This window comes from Leptonychotes weddellii, chromosome 7 (assembly GCF_054177405.1).
Source record: "Leptonychotes weddellii isolate Sample4059 chromosome 7, ASM5417740v2, whole genome shotgun sequence".
NCBI classification, from domain to species: Eukaryota; Metazoa; Chordata; class Mammalia; order Carnivora; family Phocidae; genus Leptonychotes; species Leptonychotes weddellii.
The window spans coordinates 110731586-110754954 of NC_138375.1; the positions used below are offsets into that span (position 1 = coordinate 110731586).

At 44.7% G+C, this 23369-nt stretch overlaps 1 long non-coding RNA gene and 1 other non-coding gene across 2 annotated transcripts in view; both read left to right on the forward strand.

Annotated features, from left to right (window-relative positions):
• Nucleotides 1-23369, forward strand: part of LOC145722453 (uncharacterized) — a 388135-nt gene that overhangs the window by 323432 nt on the left and 41334 nt on the right. The gene's annotated exons all lie outside the window — the stretch shown is intronic.
• On the forward strand, nucleotides 14348-14454 carry LOC115940318 (U6 spliceosomal RNA). Its single transcript, XR_004075074.2, has one exon. It is a non-coding gene; the product is annotated as a U6 spliceosomal RNA (small nuclear RNA).

The window sequence follows — 23369 nt, forward strand, 5'->3', positions numbered from 1 at the left end:
CTACAACCCAGCAATTGCACTACTGGGTATTTACCCCAAAGATACAAATGTAGTGATCCGAAGGGGCACTTGCACCCCAATGTTTATAGCAGCAATGTCCACAATAGCCAAACTATGGAAAGAGCCTAGATGTCCATCAACAGAAGAATGGATAAAGAAGATGTGGTATATATATACAATGGAATATTATGCAGTCATCAAAAAATGAAATCTTGCCGTTTGCGACGAGGTGGATGGAACTAGAGGGTATTATGTTAAGCAAAATAAGTCAATCAGAGAAAGACAAGTATCATATGATCTCACTGATATGAGGAATTGGAGAAACAAGACAGAGGATCATAGGGGAAGGGAGGGAAAAATGAAACAAGGTGAAACCAGAGAGCAAGAGAAACCATAAGAGACTCTTAATCTCAGGGGACAAACTGAAGGTTGCTGGAGTGGAGGGGGGTGGGAGGGATGGGGTGGCTGGGTGATGGACACTGGGGAGGGTAAGTACTATGGTGAGTGCTGTGAATTGTGTAAGACTGATGAATCACAGACCTGTACTCCTGAAACAAATAATACATTATATGTTACTAAAAAATTTTTTTTAAAATTTGAGCCCTATCTTGCTCAAAATGAAATTTAAAAGTTTATTTATTATACTTTTTTTTATGCAAGAGGGCATCCTACAAAAGTTTTGTATAGGTAATTTTTTACTTAACTGTATCATAATCTCAATGTTGGTCAATTGGTGACAGAGAAGAATATGCTTGTATATGTTATATAGAAGCTCAAACACATACACACAACCCATCCCCAAGACTAACTGGATGGCAAAAACTAACTTAAATTTTATGTTTTGTTTATACTTTTTCTCCAAGGCTTTTGATGCCATTTCTTCAAAGGTGATAGTATCTGTAAAAAATTTGAGGGAAGATGACACAGAGTGTGATTTATCCAGGGACCTGCGTCCCTTTAGGAAAGCCAGTTTGAGGTTGTCTTTGCCTGGTATTCTTTTCTCCTTGTCCTCCTGATAAGATCCTGTTTATCCTTTAGAAACTCTCCTCCTCGTCACCTCCTTTGTGTTTCTTGAGGGAGTTAATTCATCTTCTGTACTGATACCTGGGGAATACTAACAATTGGAGTTTGATCAGACGAGGAAGAGCCAGAAAAGAGACTTAAAGTGAAATGGTATGGATAGAAACCCAGCAGGAGTTGGGGCCACAGTAGATGAAAAGAGGAGACAATTGGGCTCAGTCGGTTAAGCATCTGACTCTTGATTTCAGCTCAGATCATGATCTTGGGGTGATGGGATCAAGCCCCACATCAGGCTCTATGCTCAGCATGGAGTCTGCTTTAGATTCTCTCTCTCCCTCTGCCCCTCCCTCTGCTCTCCCTCTCAAATAACTAAATAAATCATTAAAAAAAAGAAAAAAAGAAAAGTGGAGACAACTGATTCAAGAAGTTTTGCTATGAATGGAGACAAGAAAAGGGGACAATGGGTGAAGGGAATATGGAGTCAAAGAAGTTTTTTTTTTTTTAAATAGGTGATGTGAAGGCATGTTTGTCTACTGATGAGAATGAGTCAAAAGATGGGGAAAAATTGATGATGTAGTGGAAGAAAAAGATAATTGAGTGAGTCCTTGAAAAGACAAGAAAGGGGGGGATCCGGAACACAACCGGCAGCGTTGGCTTTTGACAGGAACAGGGAACAGTTGTTCAAGTGTGAGAGAGCAAAGGCAGAGAATGTGAGTCTAGCTATGGAGAGGGTGGTGTGCTTGGTAGTGGGAAGAAGGGGGAAGGCCTGTCAGTTTTCTTCTATCACAACATAGCTGAGTTCATCAACACAAAAGATATGCTTACCATTACCTATAAGGTGCATAAAGGAAGTGAGCTACATAGTCTCTAGATAGTCTTGCCTAAGATACCATTTCAGTATCTCTTGCCTTTTTAACAAACTACTTCTGAACTTAGGGGCTTAAAACTATTATTTCTCACCATTCTATGAATTGACTAGGTGGTTCTTCTGCTTCATGTGGCATTGGCAGAGGTGCTGAGGATGGTGGGATATCCCAAATGGCCTCAATCTCATGCCTGGCAGTTGGTGATGGCTACTAGCTGGAAGCTCAAATGTGGCTGTCGGCCAGGGGCTCTGCTTTTCCTGCCTGTGGGCCTTTCCACACGGATGCTTAGGCTTCCTCACAGCGCGACGTTCTTAAGGGAGAAGGACTTCTTACATGTCGAACCGCTTGGTGGTTTGGAAGGCATTCAGTATTGGGGAAATTTCAGCTTTTGGGGCCACATTTTAAGATTTACCCATAAAATCTATAGCTGGGAAGCCATATCCGTATTTTGTCTTGCTAATTAAAACTGTCTGATAGTAAGTCTTTTTTTAAAAAAAGATTTATTTATTTTAGAGAGAGTGAGAGAGAGAGTAAGGGGAGGGGCAGAAGGAGAACCTCTCCAAGCAGATGCCCCACTGAGCATGGAGCGCAGGGCTGGATCCCACTACCCGTGAAGAGTTGGACGCTTAACGGACTGAGCCACCCAGGCACCCCACGAATTCTTTAAAAAAAAGCTATGATTTTTCTTAGACCCAGAAAATACACAAAGCTTCATTTCTCCTTTGGTGACTTGCATTTCTTTTTCCAGGTAGAAAACTACCACCTGTCACCAAGATTCCTCATATTTTGCTGTGCACGTGGCAGATTTATCCTGAATGCAAAATTTTAAAGTCCCATTTTTTCCCATACTAGTTACAGCATTTTTGGATGACTTGTCATATACAAAAAATAAGGGGAGCATTAAAGAATGACTGCGCACAGAGGGAATGAAAAGCTCTTGCTTCTGTCTCCATGGATAGAAACACAGTCAATGTGAAATTAGACTCAAAGCTTTGTGTTCCTGAGAGAATGGTGAAAAGGAAAGGTGAAAAAGTTGTATGTTCATTAGTAAGAAACAGTGGAATCAGGAAAATATGAACGAGAGCTAACTGATAGATATAAGAAAATGTAGCTTCTGGGAAGAGCCACTTGGCCCCTATAGTTTTCCATTTCAAAAAAACCCCTGAATTTTAAGCATTATAATTCATTTTAAAGGGCATTCTGTTTTCCCCTGGATGTATATCACAAAACTGCAAACTAAAAAATGCCTGAAACTGAATATAAAGTTCCACTGAAAACATGTCATTTTGGTGAGGAAGTGATTGGTAGGAGAGATAGTCGATGTGGTACTGTGGACATCGTGTCATACCCTGTACCATTACGTTTACTAGACATTATGGTTCCGACTTGGAAAACTTTATCTCTGCCACAGTTTCTGTAATGTATAGCACTTTCTCTACTTTTGCCTGCAAAATCCCCTTTCCAGACCATATGAATCTCTTTCACATTTGAGGTGCCCTGAAGGGCATGTCCAATGAAACTTTCTACAATGAAGGAAATCTTTATTTTCACTGTTTAAAATAGTAATCTCTAGTCATATATGGTGATTGAGCACTTGAAATGTGGCGAGTGGAAATGAGGAATAGAATTTAACATTTTATTTAGTTTTAATTGCTTATAGTTAATTTTTAAAGAGACACCTGTGGGGAGTGGCTACCATATTGGACAGGAAAGCCTGGTGTCTCACTTGTCGCTCACAAAATTCTGCTCACCTCCTTTTCCTTAGAATCTGAAAAAACTGAGCTGCAATATCATAATTCAGTAACGGACATTGCCCTATCATAGTTTTTATTTGTAGTAGTTTGATTAATGTTTCTATCCCTCATTGGATCACAAGCTCTTCGGGGCAAAGGCTAAGTTTGTTTTTTCTCACTTTTAAGTTATGCTCAGCACCTAGTCCAGTTGCTGGAACATAAGAGATATTCAATAAATAAATTAGTACATGAATGAATTTAAAAGTATCCATATACCTTTGGTATAAATGATGCCTCCACTATCTACTGTATGTGTGCATGTATGTGTGTGTGTGTGTGAGAGAGAGAGACAGAGACAGAGAGGTTTCTTTTTTTTTTTTTTAAAGATTTTATTTATTTATTTGACAGAGAGGGAGAGAGAGCAGGAACACAAGCACGGGGAGTGGGAGAGGGAGAAGCAGGCTTCCCGCAGAGCAGGGAGCCTGATGTGGGGCTCAATCCCAGGACGCTGGGATCATGACCTGAGCCGAAGGCAGACGCTTAACGACTGAGCCACCCAGGCGCCCCGAGACAGAGAGGTTTCTAGAGAAGGATCTAAAGCTGTGGACAGGAGACCAAGGCCAGGTTATCACAGAGTTAGATTTGGCTACAAGAGTACTTTGGAATCAGAAAATTGGCTTTATTAATAACAAGACTCTTCTTAAGCATTCACTATATGCCAGACAATATCCAAGTACTTTACATGAAGTACCTTATGTAATCCTCATAAGATGACCCTGCGGAATAAGTACTATTATTATCCCCATTTACAGATGGCACATCGGAAAAGAGGAGTCACTTAAGCAAGGTAAGCAGCAGAGCAGCATTCAAATCCAAGCCATTTGACTTCAGAGCCTACCTTCTTAACCACAGTGCTGTATTGCTTTCTGTTTGATTGTGTCCATATGGTGACAGAAGCTTAGTGACCTCAAATGTCTGCATCAAGCTTTTGTCTAAATTTAAGCCTCAGTAAGCTAGTGTCTCCTGGAGGTTTAGGCCTCTTTCCAGTGGTGCAGGTGGAAGGAGGTGGGGGTAGTAGAACCGAGAATAATAGGATATGAAAATCTGCCCAGGATTTCTTTTCTAAGCAATCAAACAAGTATTTTTACTTTTAGGGTTTTTTGCCTCTACATAATCAAGGGGAGATAAACCCTTTTCTTTAATAAAAACAAAACACAAAATAATCAACCCCCACCCCTCCAAATCTCCATTCTAGTAAGAAAGATCAACGAAAGCTTGAAACCTCAGAGTTACTACAGCCTGATTGTAAATTCTAGTTTTATTTAGCTTTCCCTCCACCCCTCCCCTCAACTCTATCACATACTTAGTGCTCCATACATCGTCCATAGTTGATACTCCTATTTAGTTGTTTAATTTTTTCGTGTAAGGATATCTCCTCTTCCCGTGCTAATTATACTCCGCGTGCCCCCCAACCATTTCCACATACCACCCCACCCTCCACCAGATTCACTCTCCCCCCTGCCCAACCCTGCTCTGAACCCTGGAGCACCAGCCTCTGTGGGATATCAACTCTGGCTTCCCGTGGGCTCAGCAGAAGCTTGGCATAGGGTAGGAAGAAGAGGAAGAAAGAGATGGGCGATTTCTTCTCCCCCCTTTCCCCCTACTTTGGTGCCAGGTTCTTGTCTGCCAACAACACCTCCCACATTGGTCCAGCACTCCCTGGGATCCTGTAACCCCTTCCTCACCTAGCCCCTGCATGTCTAGGGAAGGTTTTAACAAACTCTTGCCCGTCCCTGGGTGCCTCGACCTACCTGTTGTTTCTCTTAACTCTGCCCACATCCTTATAAATAGTCCCCTTAGTAAATTATTTTCAGTAAACTGTTTCAAGTAGAATATTATTTCCTGGTTGGGATCCTGCTTGATCTATTTCCCCCTTGGCAGTCTTTCAAATTTCTTAAAGGCATGGAGGAAGCCTGGACTTCCAAATAGGTGTAAGATTAAATAGGCTTCAGGTAGACTGTCCCACAGATTGGATCATGAGATTTTATCGCTCTGTTTCCAACCCCATTCAGGGGAGAGAGAGACTCTGAGTATGACAAACAGGTGTATCCTATTATAGGTATCAGAGATAGCTCATCTGCCTTTTTTACAGCGTGAAAGAGGGAAGGAAAAAGAATACAGTTTTCCATCTTTCCCTTTCCACACGCCTACTACCTTTTTACTTTCTGGCTTGCATTTCTTAAATATGTTCTTTTGCTGTTGTTGTTCTGTTTTGCTTACGGCTTGAGCTTTATGTTAAAATGAAGATTTCTGCTACCCAAATCTATAAGCTAATCTGGTTCTCTACTCTGACACTGTATCTACATTCCTGTCTTCATTCTGGTTATAATAGAAGGATCACTTTTCCTGTCAAAGAACAGCCCCCTTTCTGTGCTCTTACACTCATCTTCTCTTGTCTTCTGAAGGAACTCCCTCTTCAGTTATGCCCTTTTTCCCACAGCAATTTCTTCCTTCTTATTGGAACATTCCCATCAGCATACGAGCATCCTCTAGCATCTCCTGTTTTGGTAAAAATATTCCCTTGACTCCACATCCCCCTCCAACTAGTGCTTCATTTCTCTGCTTGTCTGCCCAGCAAAACTTTTTGAAAAAGTTGTTTTTACTGGCTGTCACCACTTCCTTACCTTTCATTGACTGACTCCATCCTGGCTTCCTTCCAGGAAGCCATCACTCCACTGAAAAAACTTTAGTCAAGGTCACAAGTGAACTCCATGTTGGTGAATTCTATTGCTCTTTCTCATCCTTAGCTTCTGATAAACATTGGACACAGTTGACCAGTCTGTCTTTAAAATACTTTCTTCTCTTGGCTTCCATGGCACCATTCTCCCAGTCTCCTTTCCTGACTCCTCCTCTTCTATTCAGTCTCTAAAGGTTGGGTTGCTCCAGGGCTAAGTTTTATACTTGCACCACCCACATGTGGCTACTGTGAAATAAGATTTGCTGTAAGCATAACATGCACTCTGAATTTCAAAGACTTGATGTGAAAAAAAATACATAAAACCTCTCATTAAAATTTATTATATGAGTATCTATTGAAATAATATTTTGCATATATTTGGGGGTTTTTTTTTGAGAGAGAGAGAGAGCAAGGGGAGGGGCAGGGCGAGAGAGAGAGAGAGAGAATCTCAAGCATGCTCCATGCCCAATGCAGAGCCCCATGAGGGGCTCAATCCCATGACCCCAAAGTCATGACCTGAGCAGAAATAAAAAGTCAGATGCCCAACTGACATAGCCACCCAGGCACCCCTGGATATATTGGGTTATTAAAATTCATGTCATCTGTCTCTTTTTACTTTTTATTTTTTTATTTATTATTTGACAGAGAGAGAATGAGAGAGAGAGCACATGAGAGGGGGGAGGGTCAGAGGGAGAAGCAGACTCCCTGCCAAGCAGGGAGCCTGATGCGGGACTCGATCCAGGGACTCGAGGATCATGACCTGAGCCGAAGGCAGTCGCTTAACCGACTGAGCCACCCAGGCGCCCTCTTTTTACTTTTTAAATAGGGCTATAAGAAAATTCAAAATTACATAGTGTCTGACATACATTTATATTGGACAGTAGTTTGAGATCATTTTCCCTACCAGGTTTCTCATTTCATCGTTATCCAATTCCATAGCTTTACGTAACATCTGTATGTTGACGTCCCAATTTAGACCTTTAACTCTGACCTCTCATTTGAAGTCCAGACTTACCTGTGCAGCTGGTACTTGAACTTCCATCTGAACGTCTAACAGGTCTCTGAGATGTTAGCATGTCAAAACTGGAATTTTCTATTTCCTCCAGCCCCAGTATGTTGCTTGCTAAGTTTCCCATCCCGATCTGTCCAGTTACTCAAGCCAAAATTTGAGTCATCCTCAGTCACTTTATTTTCTGTACTCACTTCTATACTCACTCACTTCACCCAATCTTCTAGCAAGTTTTGTTGGTTCTACCTTCAAATTACATTTTGAATTCCACCCATTTTTCAGCTCCTCTGCCACTACCCCATTCTAAGCCACTGTCACCTCCTACCCACAGTACTGTAACAGCTTCTTTACTGCTCTCTTTGCTTCCACTCTTTCAACCATTACAGTCTCTGCCCCATATCTGAGAGTGATCTCTTTTATACATACACCAGACCATGTCATTCCCATTACTTATGCCCCCGCAAGGGACTTCCCATTGTACTTAGAATAAAATCCAAACCTATCCTAGAGTACAAGGCTCAGCCCAAGTCTGATCCCTACCAATCTCCCTAACCTCATTCCATGCCACGCTTTCCCCTTGCTGTAGCAATTTCCCACCTCTCTGACCTTCCTTCCATACTTTGATCATGTTACCTCAGGCCCTTTGTATGGTGTTCTTCCCTCTGCCTCAAACGCTCTGCTCCCAGAGTCTCATATGGCAACTCCTCTTCCTCCTTCCAAATCCCAGCTCAAATACTGCTTCCTTAGAGAGACCATCCCTGCAAGTGGCAGTCTGTCCAAGTCACTTCCAATCTAGTCATACTCACAAACTCTCTCTTCCTCTTTTCTTTCTCTTCCTAAAATGTTTGAGTCCTTGTTTCCTTTTTAGCATCTATCCCCCTTTAAGAGTCTAAGCACTTCAAGAGCATGGATTTTTTAAAAGAAAGAATGAATGAAACCTTTTTGGGAATAAGGAACTTCATTTTGGAATGAATAACGTAGAATGTTTTAGAAACTAAGGCACAACTTAAGGAGATAATGCATTAGACTTTAATAGATATTAATCCCTTAGTGGAGTTGAGCTTGTCATGTTCAGCAAACATTGAGGGCCTAGCATTTGCACGGCAAACTCTTTCTGCCCTCAGAATTGGGAGAGCTGAAAGCATGGTGGGTCACTGAGCCTGAGAGGCAAAGAAGAGGGTGACATTATAGGAGAAAAGTGTGTGTGTTGGCAGGGGGCAGGGAAAGGTCAAGGGCAAGTGCTAGCTCCTGACTTCAATTTTGCCTAGATTTTAGCTCCAGCTAAAAGGAACCATGACAATTATTTCTTTAACATCTAGGTCAGTATGCATAGTAGGTTTTCAACAAATGCTTTCTAGTAGAATGAATAAATGAGCTTATGAATTGGAAAGAAAATTCAGGAGAGAAAAAGTCTTAACATTCCTGACCTGGGAATTATGAGGTAGAGACAAGGTTGAACTGGGCACTCTAAGGTACACTAGCCTGAGGATTTGGGAATAAGAGAATACTTTCTTCTTCTCGTCCCACTTCATGACCCCAGAGTTGAATCAACCTCAGAGTTCCTGTTGACCTCAGGAGAGGGTTCCAAATACACAAATCAGGAAAACAGAGGGAGGCAAATCTCTGAATGCTAACCAGTAAGAACATCTAGCCTGAGGACATCTCATTTCCCCCCCAATCCCAATTAGATATGCCCAGACATGTAAAAGAAAACCACTGAGGGGGTGAAGTGTGAACGTACTATCCGATCGTGAGAATACAAACCCGATAGTCTGTGTCCAGATGATACCTCTGCTGTGGTCTATTTTAAGGAGCTTCTGGATTTGAATCTAAAAGTGATCTCTGGAAAAGAGATAATAATTTGGGCTCACATAGCACTTTTCATGTAAAGGTCTCCAAGCACTTTACAAAGAAATAATTATTATTATCCCAGATGGAAGAACGCAGACAGAGGGGTTGCTGCCCTTTTCAGCAAATGGGACGGTGGAAACCCTTGGACTCCAGACATAGCCCTAGGTTAGAAATGACTGAATCATGCCCTCTCTTCATTAGCAGCTGGGTCTATCAATGATGTGACTTCTTATAAATGCATACATGCATACATATATACATACATATGTAAAGTACAACATCAGGCTCTACTCTTAAGAATTTTAGCTTGTATTCAAAACATCTGAAAATGGGTGGTTTTAAAACTGCTGAGTTCGGAGTTAAGTCTAGCTACTTAAAATAAGAAAAATGGTCAGTCTAGGCGGACTAATAATAGCTAACATGAGCCAGGCATTATTTTAAGTAGGCTACATATATTATTATATTTAAGACTCGCTATAGTTGTAATGAGGTAGAACCTATGATCACTCTACCCATTTTACAGTGGAGGCAACTGAGACACAGAGAAGTAAAGTAACTGGGCCAAAATGTCAGTCAAGCAAGTGGCAGAGCTGGAATTCAGACGTAGACAATGTGAGCCCATCGCCCACATGCTTGGCCAGGGACTCTGTGCTGGATACTGTAAAGCGTGTTGCATGAATTGTCTCACTGAATCCTCACAAAACCCCTAAGAGGTAGATACACCGTTGCCCCAGTATCGCTGGGGGCTGGAATCCAAGGCTAAGAAAGGTGAAGCGAACTGCTCGAGCTCCCGTTCTAGAAGGGGCGGAGCCAGGATTTTGAACCGTGGACAGAGCAGCACCAAGCAAGGAGTTGGGCTGTTAGAGCTGTTCCTGCCGCTAACGAGGCTGTGTGACCTTGAGCAAATCAAATCATCTCTATGGCCTCTGTCTACGTCTTGAAAGGACGACTTCAGACGACATTGATGCCAAAGTCCTTCCCAGTGCTAATATTCTCAGAGTCTCAGTATCTGTTTTCTATTTAGTCCCTTGTTTGAAAATCCTTGGAGGAAAAGAAATTAACCACACAGAACCTGAGAGTGACTCTGGAAGCCAAATTTAGAAAACAGATCTCAAAAGGAGAAAAAAAGAAGTTTACAAAAATGTCTTTATTTAGAAAATGAGACTGTCCTGTCGTGTTGGGCTTGATGGGTGAGACTCGGTGACCACATAAAGGCCGTACACATCTCCTTGACGAGCCAGTTCTCCTGGTCATAGCGACTCATGTAACCTGGTCCAGTGGCCATTTCTGGCCAATGAATCGACTAAAGCTGGACGAAGCCCATCTTATGTAGGAGGGATCTGGAAGAAGAAGCCAAGCTTTTCATGTGGGTGTTCTATCTTGAATTCAGAATGTCTATACCATTCTGTCTACTTCTGTTTTTATTCTCAGTGATTATTATATAGTGACACAGCCCTACTGCTACCATGAACCAGTTTTTTTCACAACCTGGTGGGGAGCCATGCTGCAGTCAACAGGTCTGTCTTTCCATTTCCCCGTGTTATTCTGTTCAAAAGTGTGAGCTTGATCCAAAGGAAACACATTTATTATCTTAAAGACATATCTATACTCCCCTGTTCATTGCAGTGTTGTTCACAGTAGCTACGGTATAGAAACAACCCAAGTGTCCATCGATGAATGAATAGATAAAGATGGGATATATCTCTCTCTACAAAATCATTATTCAGCCTTAAAAAAGAAGAAAATGCTGCCATTTGCAACACCATGGGTGAACCTGGAGGGCATTACGCTAGGTAAAATGAGCCAAAGACAAATACTGCATGGTGTCTTTTATGTGTGGAGTCTTAAAACAAAACAAAACAAAACAAAACAAATCAAGACAAAATAAAACAATGACATAAAATGAAATGCAAGTCAGACTCATAGAAACAGAATAGAATGGTGGTTGCCAGGGGCTGGGGAGTGGGGGAAGGGGGAGAGATTGGTAAACGGGTACAGACTTTCAGTTATAAAATGAATAAGCTCTTAGGATCTAATGTATACATGGCGACTATAGTTGATTACACTGTATTGTATAATTAAAATCTGTTAATAGAATAGAATTTAAATGTTCTTACCAAAAAAAGTAAATATGTGAGGTGATGGATGTGTCAATTAACTCGATTATAGGAATTCTTTTACAATGTATATGTGTATCAAATTACTGCCTTGTACACTTTATTTTTTATTTTATTTTATTTATTTGACACAGAGAGATAGCGAGAGCAGGAACACCAGCAGGGGGAGTGGGAGAGGGAGAAGCAGGCTTCCCGCCAAGCAGGGAGCCCGACGCGGCACTCGATCCCAGGACCCTGGGATGGCGACCTGAGCCGAAGGCAGACGCTTAATGACTGAGCCACCCAGGCGCCCCTGCCTTGTACACTTTAAATATCTTACAGTTTTGTCAATTATACCTCCATAAAGCTGAAAAAATAAAAAGAAATACAAAAGAAAAGAAATAAAACAAACCAAAAAACCTCCCGAAAGTATGAGCTTGAGTTTGTGATAAACCTTGGCCCTATCCACGGCTTTGTGATCTTGGGAAAGTCACTTAAATTCTCTCAGTGTCTCAGTTTTCCTCATCTTTTTGTAAAGTGATGCCTACACCCCTTGCTCTCCAGTGGTATAAATTTCAAATAGTCTGCCCCTGGCAGAAGAGGTTGGGAGAGATTAGAGACCTCTCAGGTGACCATGCGGTGAGGCGGAGGGCTGGCGCGGTGGTGTGCACAAAGCAGGTGTTTTGGCCATGGACAAGCCTGCATGGCAACCCAACTCTGCCTGTCATTTGGGCGAGTTATTAAATCTCTAGAAGTCTCTTCAATCTGTAAAATGCAACGTTGTTGAGGTACGGAGAAACATAAGCTCCTGACAGACAATAGGCCATTAATAAATGGTGACTGTTATTATTTTTATTATCAATTACTGAATTATGATGAATAGTTAGCAGGTTCAGAATATCAAGATTTATTTTCTAAAACATGCCTACTCATTCACTTTGATCCCCAGGAAAGAGCCAATACAGAATTGGGCTGTCCTTCTAGGAAACTCAATCCCGTGTTTTTCTATACTAAATGCTTGGGGCTAATTCTGGAAGCTTATCCTCATACACATCACACCTTGAGAAAACCTGGACAGGTACTTCTCTTCCCCTTAGAAGCCTCTGCCTAAGTCCCCCACTTCTTTGACCACAGGAATTCTGGTAGTCTGTTGGGATCTCAAAACTTACCGTGCGTTCTAAAGAGGGTAAAATTATAATGCACTAATTCCCAATGCTTTTTAGCATGAGAATCTCATTTTTTTTTAAAGATTTTATTTATTTGACAGAGAGAGACAGCGAGAGCAGGAACACAAGCAGGGGGAGTGGGAGAGGGAGAAGCAGGCCTCCCGCCGAGCAGGGAGCCCGATGTGGGACTCGATCCCGGGACCCCAGGATCATGACCTGAGCCGAAGGCAGACGCTTAACGACTGAGCCACCCAGGCGCCCGAGAATCTCATTTTAAGGCAAAAATAATTTCAAGGAATCCCATAAAATAACAGTTCTGTTTTAAGTAGCTTTTGATTGAGAACATACGTGAAAAAATTTAGCAATGGTGAAAAGTTAGAGGATCCTCTCAAACATTTTTTTCGAGTAGGTAGTATGAGCCTGATAGAAAGTAGGTAGTATGAGGGCGCCTGGGTGGCTCAGTTGGTTAAGCGACTGCCTTCAGCTCAGGTCATGATCCCATGGTCCTGGGATCGAGTCCCGCATCGGGCTCCCTGCTCTGCAGGGAGCCTGCTTCTCCCTCTCCCACTCCCCCTGCTTGTGTTCCCTCTCTCACTGTGTCTCTCTCTGTCAAATAAATAAATAAAATCTTTAAAAAAAAAAAAAAAAAGAAAGAAAGTAGATAGTATGAGCCTGATAGAAAATTTACAAGGTACCGAAGGGAATAGTACTTGCACTCTACTCCTGTTACTCAGTGTCCTTCCCAGAGCCAGTTGTTGTTTCGATTTCTGCTGTGTCTTTCAAAGGTAATCTATATTTTACAAATACTTTCATATTTATCCTCTTAAAAAAGTCAAAATGATAGCACATCTTTCCACTGTTCTTCATACTTAACAATGTCTTGTTATACTTTAAATGGGAAATGTGGAAAAAAAGAAGAATGTGTATTTTTATTCCTCACAGTGGCATCTACTATTGAAAAGTTAGATTGTCTTTATCAATATACAGAAAGTCCAAGAGTACATCAACTACACACCACCTAGAGATTCTCAGCTCTGAGATTGGGAACCACCGGTACAAGTAAGTTATCAATGATATTCAACATTAATTTTGGCCCCTACTCTGTACCAGGCATTGTTCTAAGCACTTTACACTTGTTATCTCACATAATCCTTCAAATCCTTCTCGTCTCAGCTTAAATGTTATCTCCTTAGAGAAGCTCTCTATGATCCAACTATACCTGCCCTTTCCCCTTTCCATTATTCCCTAGCATTTAATCCTGTTTATTTCCTTCAGGAGATGAATCATATGTAATTAATTACCTATTTGTGTGCTTGTTTACTGTTGTCTTCCCAACAGTACGTGTCTTACGAGCAAGGACAGAATCAGTTCAGCTCCCTGCAGTATATCCAGCGGTCAGTACTGTGTCTCAGTGCTTGGCACAGAGGAGCCATTCACTGGGTATTTATTAAGTATATCATGAGCAAAAACCAACTTTATGGGGTAGACCCTATTATTATCTCTGTTAAACAAATGAGGAAACCAAGGCCTAGGGAGAAAAACAGGCTCATTCCAAAGGTGGTAAATTACAAAATTGGTTTGAAACCCAGCTCTGCGGGTGCCTGGGTGGCTCAGTCGTTAAGCGTCTGCCTTCGGCTCAAGTCATGATCCTGGGGTCCTGGGATCGAGCCCCGCATCGGGCTCCCTGCTCAGCGGGAAGCCTGCTTCTCCCTCTCCCACTCCCCCTGCTTGTGTTCCCTCTCTCACTGTGTCTCTCTCTGTCAAATAAATAAATAAAATCTTAAAAAAAAAAAAAAAAGAAACCCAGCTCTGCTTGACGCCAGAGAACAAGCTCTTTACCACTACTCTGTTGTCAGAAATGGAAGACTGGTGCTCGCTTCGGCAGCACATATACTAAAATTGGAACGATACAGAGAAGATTAGCATGGCCCCTGCGCAAGGATGACATGCAAATTCATGAAGCGTTCCATATTTTTGCCCCACATAGGGTTCCCTGCTCAGCGGGAAGCCTGCTTCTCCCCCCGCCCCCCACCTCTGCTTGTGTTCTCTCTGCCGCTCTGTCTCTCTCTGTCAAATAAATAAATAAAATCTTAAAAAAAAAAAAAAAAGAAATGGAAGACTGAATACAGTCCTGGCCATGTGTGATCTTGAGTAAGTCCCTTTTCCTCCCTAGGACTGTTTGTTCCATGGGAAAATGGGAGGGTGAAGTTAGCAATATTCCTCATAGTGGTGTTCTGTGATGTAGGAGATCGTGATCTATGAAAACGTAAAGGGGGACATTGAAGGGGCCAACAAGTTTGGCCCGATGCCTTTAAGAGAGATGACTTTCGATTCTTTTCTTCCTTCCCTCCTTTCCTCATGGAAGATTTGCTGCTCTTTATTCTATGCCAGGCACTGTGTCGGACATCCCTTTAGATAGGGCTCCAAAGACCAATAGGACATAGTCCCTGCCGTTAAGGTGCCTGGTCCGATGGGTCTAACGCAGACCCACTAACAGCTGCTTTTAGTATAGGTCAGTGCCGTAATAGGAATATGTACGAGGCACGTGGTTACACGGAAGAGGAAGGGATTGATTCCATCAAGTTATATGTATGGTGCTCGGGATGGAGGTGGGTGTAAGGAAGGGAGGGATGAGGTATAATGCTGAGCTGGGCCTTGGGGAAAGAAGAGCCTTCCAGATGGACAAGGCTGAGGTGAGGCTTCTGGACACCAGAGACGTTGTAGGCAGAAGCACAGCAAGAGACGACACATTGTGCTGGATTCCTAGGGTAGGGGGCTGGCTCCCACAGTACGGAGCTGGTTAGGTAGAGGGAGCCCAGGAGGAGTCAGGCTGAAGAGTTTGGACTTGACTCCTGAGAGCAGTGGCATGGCCAACTGATAGTTACATTTTATTTTTCGAAGGATGACTCTGACAGGGGTAGGACTGGAGGAGGCTGATGAGGCAAACAGTGGGGAAACTAGTTAGGAGGCTTTGCAGTAGTCCAGGTGAGAGATGATGAGCACTCGGACCTAAGGCAGGGTTCCTTCACAGCAGGGTTGGAGAGGAGCTGGATACATTGGAGATTTTCTTAAAAGGTAGAGCAGAAGGACTTGGTGATTGACTGGATGAGGGAGAATAAGAAGAGACTAAGGGACTTATTGGAATGGATCAGGAGGCCAAGTATAAAATGCTGCCATTAACAATTATAGGGAATTTGGAGCGGGGTGGGAGAAATAATGCTGTTGGCTTTGGATATGTTAAGTTTGAGGTGGCTCTTAGACAGCCAGCAGGCAAGGTCTAGCTGTGTCCTTCCTTTCCAGAATAGCAGTCCAAGCCTGAGCCAGACATCCCTGGGCCCATTTCCTGCGAGGCCCAGGCAGGGATAAAATTCTCCAAGACCTGAGTGGAATTCCTGAGTTCCACATCCTTCAAGGATATAAGCTGGTAATTGAAAACTCCCTAGATCCTTATCGATAGGAGGCGAACGGATCGTGGATTTGCTTTTTAAACTCAGACGTTGGCTCCAGTGGATCAAACTCTCCTGTCCCTTGCCAGGACCAGACTTTTAAAAGAGAAACCATTTCCTATGGAGCAGCCTCTGGCCCTGACAGGCTCTGGATCTCGAGTTGGCTCCCAAGAAGCCCCCACTTCCCTTAGGGAACAGCTTTTTTAAAGGAAGATGAGGTGGTACAGCGTGTAGCCTGGTCCAGCCTGGCCGCTGCAGAAAGCCCACAGTCTTGGGGACTGGACCCTCTCCCAGCCACCACCCTTAGTTAGGTGTCCTCAATGCCGAGACAAGACTGCACGTAGCCCTAACTCTTTCCAAAATGACGGGACCGGAACCCTTCCCCACCTCAACTCGAATCCCTAGAGCTCACTAGGCGGTGGCAGGGCCGAACACGTGGGCTCCATTAGGGGCCGGCCTCTAGGGTCCTCCGGGGGAAGGGGACAACCTAGGAGGCGGAAGGCTGGCCCACCACACCGAGCGAGGTACTCTCGCTGGCGGCTGCAGCCCACGGCCGGAGGCAGGGGCCCGCCCTGTGACCCACTCCCACGTTCATAGGACGGTGCCAGAATCCCTTTTCTCTACTCCGCCCTCTCCTCCCGCGCCGTCCCGCTGTCCTGCCCATAAATCGGCCGAGCAAAGGTAGCACGATGCCTCCCGCGCCCCTGCGGGCCGCGAAACCCGGCGCTAGAGCAGTGCAGTCCCGAGCTTCCCCTGCAGAAGCCGCGCTCCTCGCTCGGTCCTGGGGTTGAGGGGGCGCGAGAGAGCAAGTGGGCGGGCGTCCTCTTCTCCGCAGCCTCCTCCAGGTCCCCGCGCGCAGGGTGGGAGCGCCGCGCCGCTCCGCGCTGCGCATCGCGGCCCGCTTGCCGCCTGCCCCCTGCCCTCGCTGGGCCGCCTCCCCCGGCTGCCGGTGGAGGGCTCCGAGGTGCTAACGTTACGCTGTTTCCGGTTTTCTAGCGGGCTCTGTTTCCCCTCCCAAGGCGGCGGCGGCGGAGCGGCGGAGCCCCCCAAATGGCCTGGCCAGATGCGGCAGGTTTGCTGCTCAGCGCTGCCGCCGCCGCCCCTGGAGAAGGCTCGGTGCAGCAGCTACAGCGACAGCAGCAGCCCCGGCGGCAGCAGCGAGAGGAGCAGCAGCGGCAGCAGCGGCAGCAGCGGCAGCAGGAGCAGCAGCGGCAGCAGCGGCGGCAGCATCTCCCGTCCCGCTGCGCCCCCAGAGCCGCGGCCGCCGCAACAGCCGCAGCCCCGCAGCCCCGCAGCCCGGAGAGCCGCCGCCCGCTCTCGAGCCGCAGCCGCCGGCGGCATGAGGCGCGACCCGGCCCCCGGCTTCTCCATGCTGCTCTTCGGTGTGTCGCTCGCCTGCTACTCGCCTAGCCTCAGGTCGGTGCAGGACCAGGCGTACAAGGCGCCGGTGGTGGTGGAGGGCAAGGTACAGGGGCTGGCCCCAGCCGGCGGCTCCAGCTCCAACAGCACCCGCGAGCCGCCCGCCTCGGGCCGGGTGGCGCTGGTGAAGGTGCTGGACAAGTGGCCGCTCCGGAGCGGGGGGCTGCAGCGCGAGCAGGTGATCAGCGTGGGCTCCTGTGCGCCGCTCGAAAGGAACCAGCGCTACATCTTTTTCCTGGAGCCCACGGAGCAGCCCTTGGTCTTTAAGACGGCCTTTGCCCCCATCGACACCAACGGCAAAAACCTCAAGAAAGAGGTGGGCAAGATCCTGTGCACTGACTGCGGTGAGTCGCCCCCTCCCTCTGCTAGAGAAAGGGGGGAGGGGCGAGGTGGTGGAGACTGGGGGTAGGGCGGAGAGGTGCTGCAGGTGCCCAGGCCTGGCAGCGCCCGGCTGCGGGGGAGGGGGGGAGGGGGCTGGGGGGTGGGGCCGCCCCTGGGCAGGGCACCTGGCACGGGTGGGTGAGGGGGTTAGGGTGGGGGGGAGGAGGATCAGGCTCAAAGTGTGCCAGGGGTGGGGGGCGGGGGAAGGCGCTGGCCTGTGCCAGCAGCGATCTGCGGCTGATGTATGGCATGTGGAGCTGGAAAGCTGCCATCATAGCCCAGGAGCGGCAGGAAAAACGGAGAAGTCCGGGTGGTGCTGGCCCGAGGCTCGGTGAGTCAGGAGGGACACTCGGAGGCCTTGCGCGCTCTGCTCCGAGGGGCCTGCCTCGCGCAGGCTGGCCGGGGTCTGCAGGAGCAGCCGGGCAGACTCCCAGGTGGTGAAGGCCTCCGCTGACAAGTTCGCCCAGGGAATGATGGCCCCCCGCCCCCTCCTTCCTCTCCTGGGCTCCGGGTTCTGCTCATCCACACCGCTGGCGCAGGCAGAGTTGGACTTTTTTCTGCTACTGTTTTCTGTCCTCCATGTGGCGCGGGGTGTTTTCTCCATTGCGATTGCCTGTCTCTGCTAAGCGGGTTAGCCCAGCCTTCTCTTACCCTCCAGGAACCGGGGAGCAGACCAGACACCTCTTTTGGCCGTCTCTGGGAGATTTGACTAGGTCTGTTGGTTGTGATGACAATGAAATAGAGTAACTTACTTCTGCTGAATGCCGTTTAAGTTCAGGCTCTGACATCTTACTGGCAGGATGTGTTGACTGCATCTCTCCTCTTCAGGATGTTGGGCACCTGCACAGGAATGCAGGTGATCAACACTGAAGTCTGTAGATCTCTGTAGCAGGGAGTGGAGGTCTCCCACGGCCGGAGTAAAAGAAATACCAGTTTGAGAGCTTTTGTTTCTCCTCCCTGAACCCAGGACTTACTTCTCATGAGATATTTCAAACCCAGTCGTCCCCATACTGGAGTATTTGGCGCTGGCTGGTCTTGTGCTTATTCCTGTTGGGGTTTCTTTCCTTTTGTCCCGGCTAAGGCTGAATGTGGTGCTTGCTGTGTGACTCTGGGCTGGGTAATGACTGAATTATGATAGATGTCCTGGACGTCGCTGAAGTTGGCATGTTTACCAGTTTACCAATCGGTTCTAGATAGGCTTTGGGAAGCAAAGAATGTGGAACAGCTCATAGGAAGTTTTGCTGCCCTCACCTTTTTGGATCAGTGCCTTTGACTTTTGGAAACTTTCCTCCTCTTTGGCCCTCCCCCACCCCTGTCTTTCAAGAGACAAGTTTTAATTTAGCAGTGGTAGTGTATCCAGGCATCATGTTAAACCGTGGCCACTTTAATCAGAAGAATCTTGAGGTATCTTAATGAGGAGGGAAAAACTTTGGTGGTAACGGTGATTTATCTCTCTGACATTGTTCTGAGGAATATTGTTGACTGCTCTTTAATGTTGGTTTTATGCTCTTCACTGTTTTATGATGACAAGTCGAGACCAGTTAAGAATTTCTAATTCTTTATTCTGTTAAGTATTTTATCTGAGATCCCGTGGGGAGCTGTGGAACTGTATTGTGCTGTGGGAAATAGATAGTAAAAACATTTATTGAACCTTGTCCAAGGACAGCTTCTGTTTTGCTTTTCGGTGAGCTGCTCCTGAATATGCACAGTGCACATCACCACATAATCCCTAGTCTGGTCCACTGAGACCCAATGGTCTTTGTCAGATAATCCCCTGTCTTCCTCCTTCTACTTTCCCACTTCCCTCCTTCGCAAAACAAACCTTGTTTGTTTTGGTGAGAGTTTAGGAGTTGAATAGTTGAATGTGGAGATCATGAGAGATGTGGAGGTCAGAACTATTGTCTGCTTTCAGGTTACGATCACTTCATTTTATTGAAGTAACATGTGTGGGTCCAGTTCTCAGAGAGTGCCACAATCCCGGCTAAAGAGAAGGCCCTCACATACTGCAAATTGTCAAGAAGCAGGAACAAGTATGGAAGTAAACACTTCAGAATGCAATTTGGCTTTGAGTTGATAGCATCTAGATCTCTGTCAGTTTGGGGGGGGGGACTTTATATAAGGGGATTCGAAATTAAAGGACATATTTGTGAGAGGAAACTTGTGGAACTGGTGATTATATGCCAGAAGAGCATAAACTGCATTTTCTTATTTTCTACTATGGGGTTAAGGAAAACATGCAGTGCTGATGGTATATTAAATCAGGAAACAAAATCATCCTAACTAACCACAACACCTTCCTTGTGCTCAGCAGGAAATAACTAACAAATTCATTTTCTGTTTGCTATCTCTAAAGAAAGCCCTCTGGGCCACGGGGTCATTGGGAACATTTTCTCCTTGGAGCAGATTTACCCATTGCAAAATAGGGAAACTGGCACTCAGAAACTGTCATCATGCGCGTTACATTGAGCAATTGTGGTTCAATTGTTACTTTGTTTAGCCAGTTTCAGCTCCCAATGTGTCTGGATTCAGAGAGTGGTGGTTCCTAGGGAGATCATCTAGAAAGGCGTGTTAGCCGTGGGTTAGGGCTTTGGGACGATGTATCATATGGAGGGATATTGAGATTAAAAGCTAGCACATGCCTCAGTAGCATCAGTGAGGGGTCCTACTGGACCCTTTCTAGAAGGCCCTCATGAATGGCTAATTTCACTGCAACTGTAAAATATTGATTTGAAGCCTGTGAATTCTGGCTGAATATCTGAGGGGTATTTTTATAGATCTCATGTGTATCATTCATCCAAAATTACTACCTCTGGTGGTAAAGAGTTGAGTAAAATCTTTGCATTTCTAAGAAGCTTGCATACAGGGAGGTGTTTTCTGTGCCTTCTGTGGAAAGGAGAGGAAAAAGAGAAAGGAGTCTTAGGGATTAGCAACTCTGTACAATGCTATAAAAGCATCCTGTTCTGCAAATAGTCCTGCATTTTTAATGATGGTTGCATATATTTTGGTATAATCACACCCTATCTTGTTGCTTTCCTATATATATGGTTTTAAGCTGTTTCCTTGTTACATAGACAGAGCAAATAGCGTAAAAAAAAAAAAATCATTCTTCCTTTGGGACTTTCTGATTTGCAGTTTTCTTCCAACGTATAGTGGTCTTTGTTGTAAAGATGGAAAAGGTGTATCCCTGGAGTGGGTTGGGGGGGGGAGACTTTACATCCTTTAGGATAGTTTTTAATTAATTTGACAACCAGATTCACATATTAGAGGAAGGTGGTTCACAAAATTCAGCATAGCAAAAGCGACTGCATATTTTTAAAATGCTGTTTATTTAAAGAATCTTTTCTTCCCCAGCCAGCTGGAAACCCAGCTGTGCTGCAGCTTGAAGATGGGAAAGTGAAACCAGTCTAGAAACTGACCATTCCTAGTGATGAGGACAAGGCTTGGTTATAGAGTTAAGGGGCGTAATTACCATCATAATGTCATTAGTTCTTTTGGTGGCTGCTTTCCTCAGCAGATTGCAGTTCTTGGGGGCGGGAGCCATATCTTATCTTTGAGGTCTTTTTCCTACCTCTCCAGGCCCCCCCCCTCCCCCCGATGCTGGTACTGTGCCCGGTGTATGCAGGGACTCTCCGATGTGTCTTTTAAACGGATGAAGTCAAGTGAAGTTAAAAAAGCAAGCCTCCGGATTAATACTAAAACAATCTTAACTCTCCGATCTGTGACACCAAGTCTTGTTCTGAAAAGCTGAGTTTGATGATAGCCTTTACCTGTAGCTATGGGAACCTTTTTTCCAAAGGAGTCGTTATCAACTAGAGTACTTAACCACAATGTGCTTAATCATTGTGCTGATTAGTGTTAATGGGATTTGAGCAGCGGAGAATAAAAGGTCTTGCTGGAGAGGACCGTCTTTTTTTTTTTTTTTTTTTTTTTTGAGAGTAGATTACCACTCCCTCAACCTCAAAACAAAAATAAACAAAAATAAAACAATTATCCGTTTGAATTAACAAATATTTTGGGAGCCAGAGAGGGTGGTATATTAACTAACTAGGTGACTAACCTCTTGGTCCCAATCCTCTTTTCCATCTTTTATCATCTAGGACATTTTCATTTTATTTCCTAATAGCAAATGCATCGTTAGGGTTTTTTTTTTTTTCCTTTATAAAATTGTATTTACTTTTTTGAATGTGTAATATATTTATATGCCTCAATCCGGAAAGTGCATATGAATATATGGTCAAAAGTCTCCCTCTTACCCCTGTCATCAGCTACCTATCCCTAAGGCAATTGAAAAATAACATATTCTTGAAATGTGTATTTCTCTAAGAGCAAAAGGTTTGTCAAAGCAGTCTTATGTTTTTCTCTTAACAGATGGAGAATGTTAATTTTGCCGTTAAGTCAATTTCATGGTAAATTCTTCCCAAGTTATATATATATATTTGACCTAACCCAAGTTCTTAATCACTACCCTACCTCACAAATATAACCCTACGGTCAGGAATGAAAATACCAAGTTGTTTTTCAGATACTTTGCCATTAAGAAGTTTTCTGACAGTGAATTTTGTGAGGAGTCTTCATTGGGATGCTCAAAGGAGAGATGCAAGGATCTGTCCCTGAGCTTTAGGGCAGCAGATCTGCCGGTTCCACAATCCCTACTGTTTCACCCTCTCGATAGCCTCACAACAGAATCCATGTGGAAAATCACATGATTCCATATGTGCAAAGAGAAAACCCCACAGTGCGTGATTGCTTTGATTTTCATTTAGAAGTCGAGCCAAAGACTCCAGTTGCTGATGAAGAGTTTGATTTTGACCGTATTCTTATACAGCTGGTACAATTCTAGGGGGAATTATCCACTTGCATACTACTTTGAAGTACGTTTAAGGTAACCGATTTGAACACAGTGTTAAAATTTCAGAGTGTCAGGGAATTGCCACTTGAATACTGAGGAAAAAAAGCAAATATGGAAACCCAGCAGTGGAAAGTTTTAACCCTCTAAATCCTGGTGGCTTAGTGGCATCTGGCAATTTTGCACATTGATTTGGAAAAGGAATGACAATATCAGTGAAGTTTCCCCTGTGTCGTCTTCAACAACCGGTTCTGGGGTCTTTATTTTGAAGGTCTGAAATGGTGGTGGTATAAACTGAACCAAAAGTAAAAGAAATTTCCCTCCAGATTTTGAGTTTGGATGGATGCGTATGAAATGTGGATGTTTGTCTTTCTTGTTTCTAGTAATTAACCCTCCTTTCCCACTCACTTACTGGAATTAGCATATAGAAATAAAGTCAGGTGATGAATTTCAAGAGACGATATAGGGAATTTTAGAAAGCTTTAGAAAACTGGGGAAGGTAGGTGAATTGGCTGGTGGAAATGCTGAATTATGACAAGTTTGTGAAATTAGACTCCTTTATTTTTTTAAAGATTTTATTTATTTATTTATTTATTTATTTATTTGACAAAAGTGGGGGAGAAAGAAAGAGAGAGAAAACAAGCAGGGGGAGGGGCAGAGGGAGGGAGAAGCACAAGCAGGTTCCCTGCTGAGCAGGGAGCCCGATGTGGGGCTTGATGTGGGGCTCGATCCCAGGATTCTGGGATCATGACCTGAGCCGAAGGCAGATGCTTAACTGACTGAGCCACCCAGGCACCCC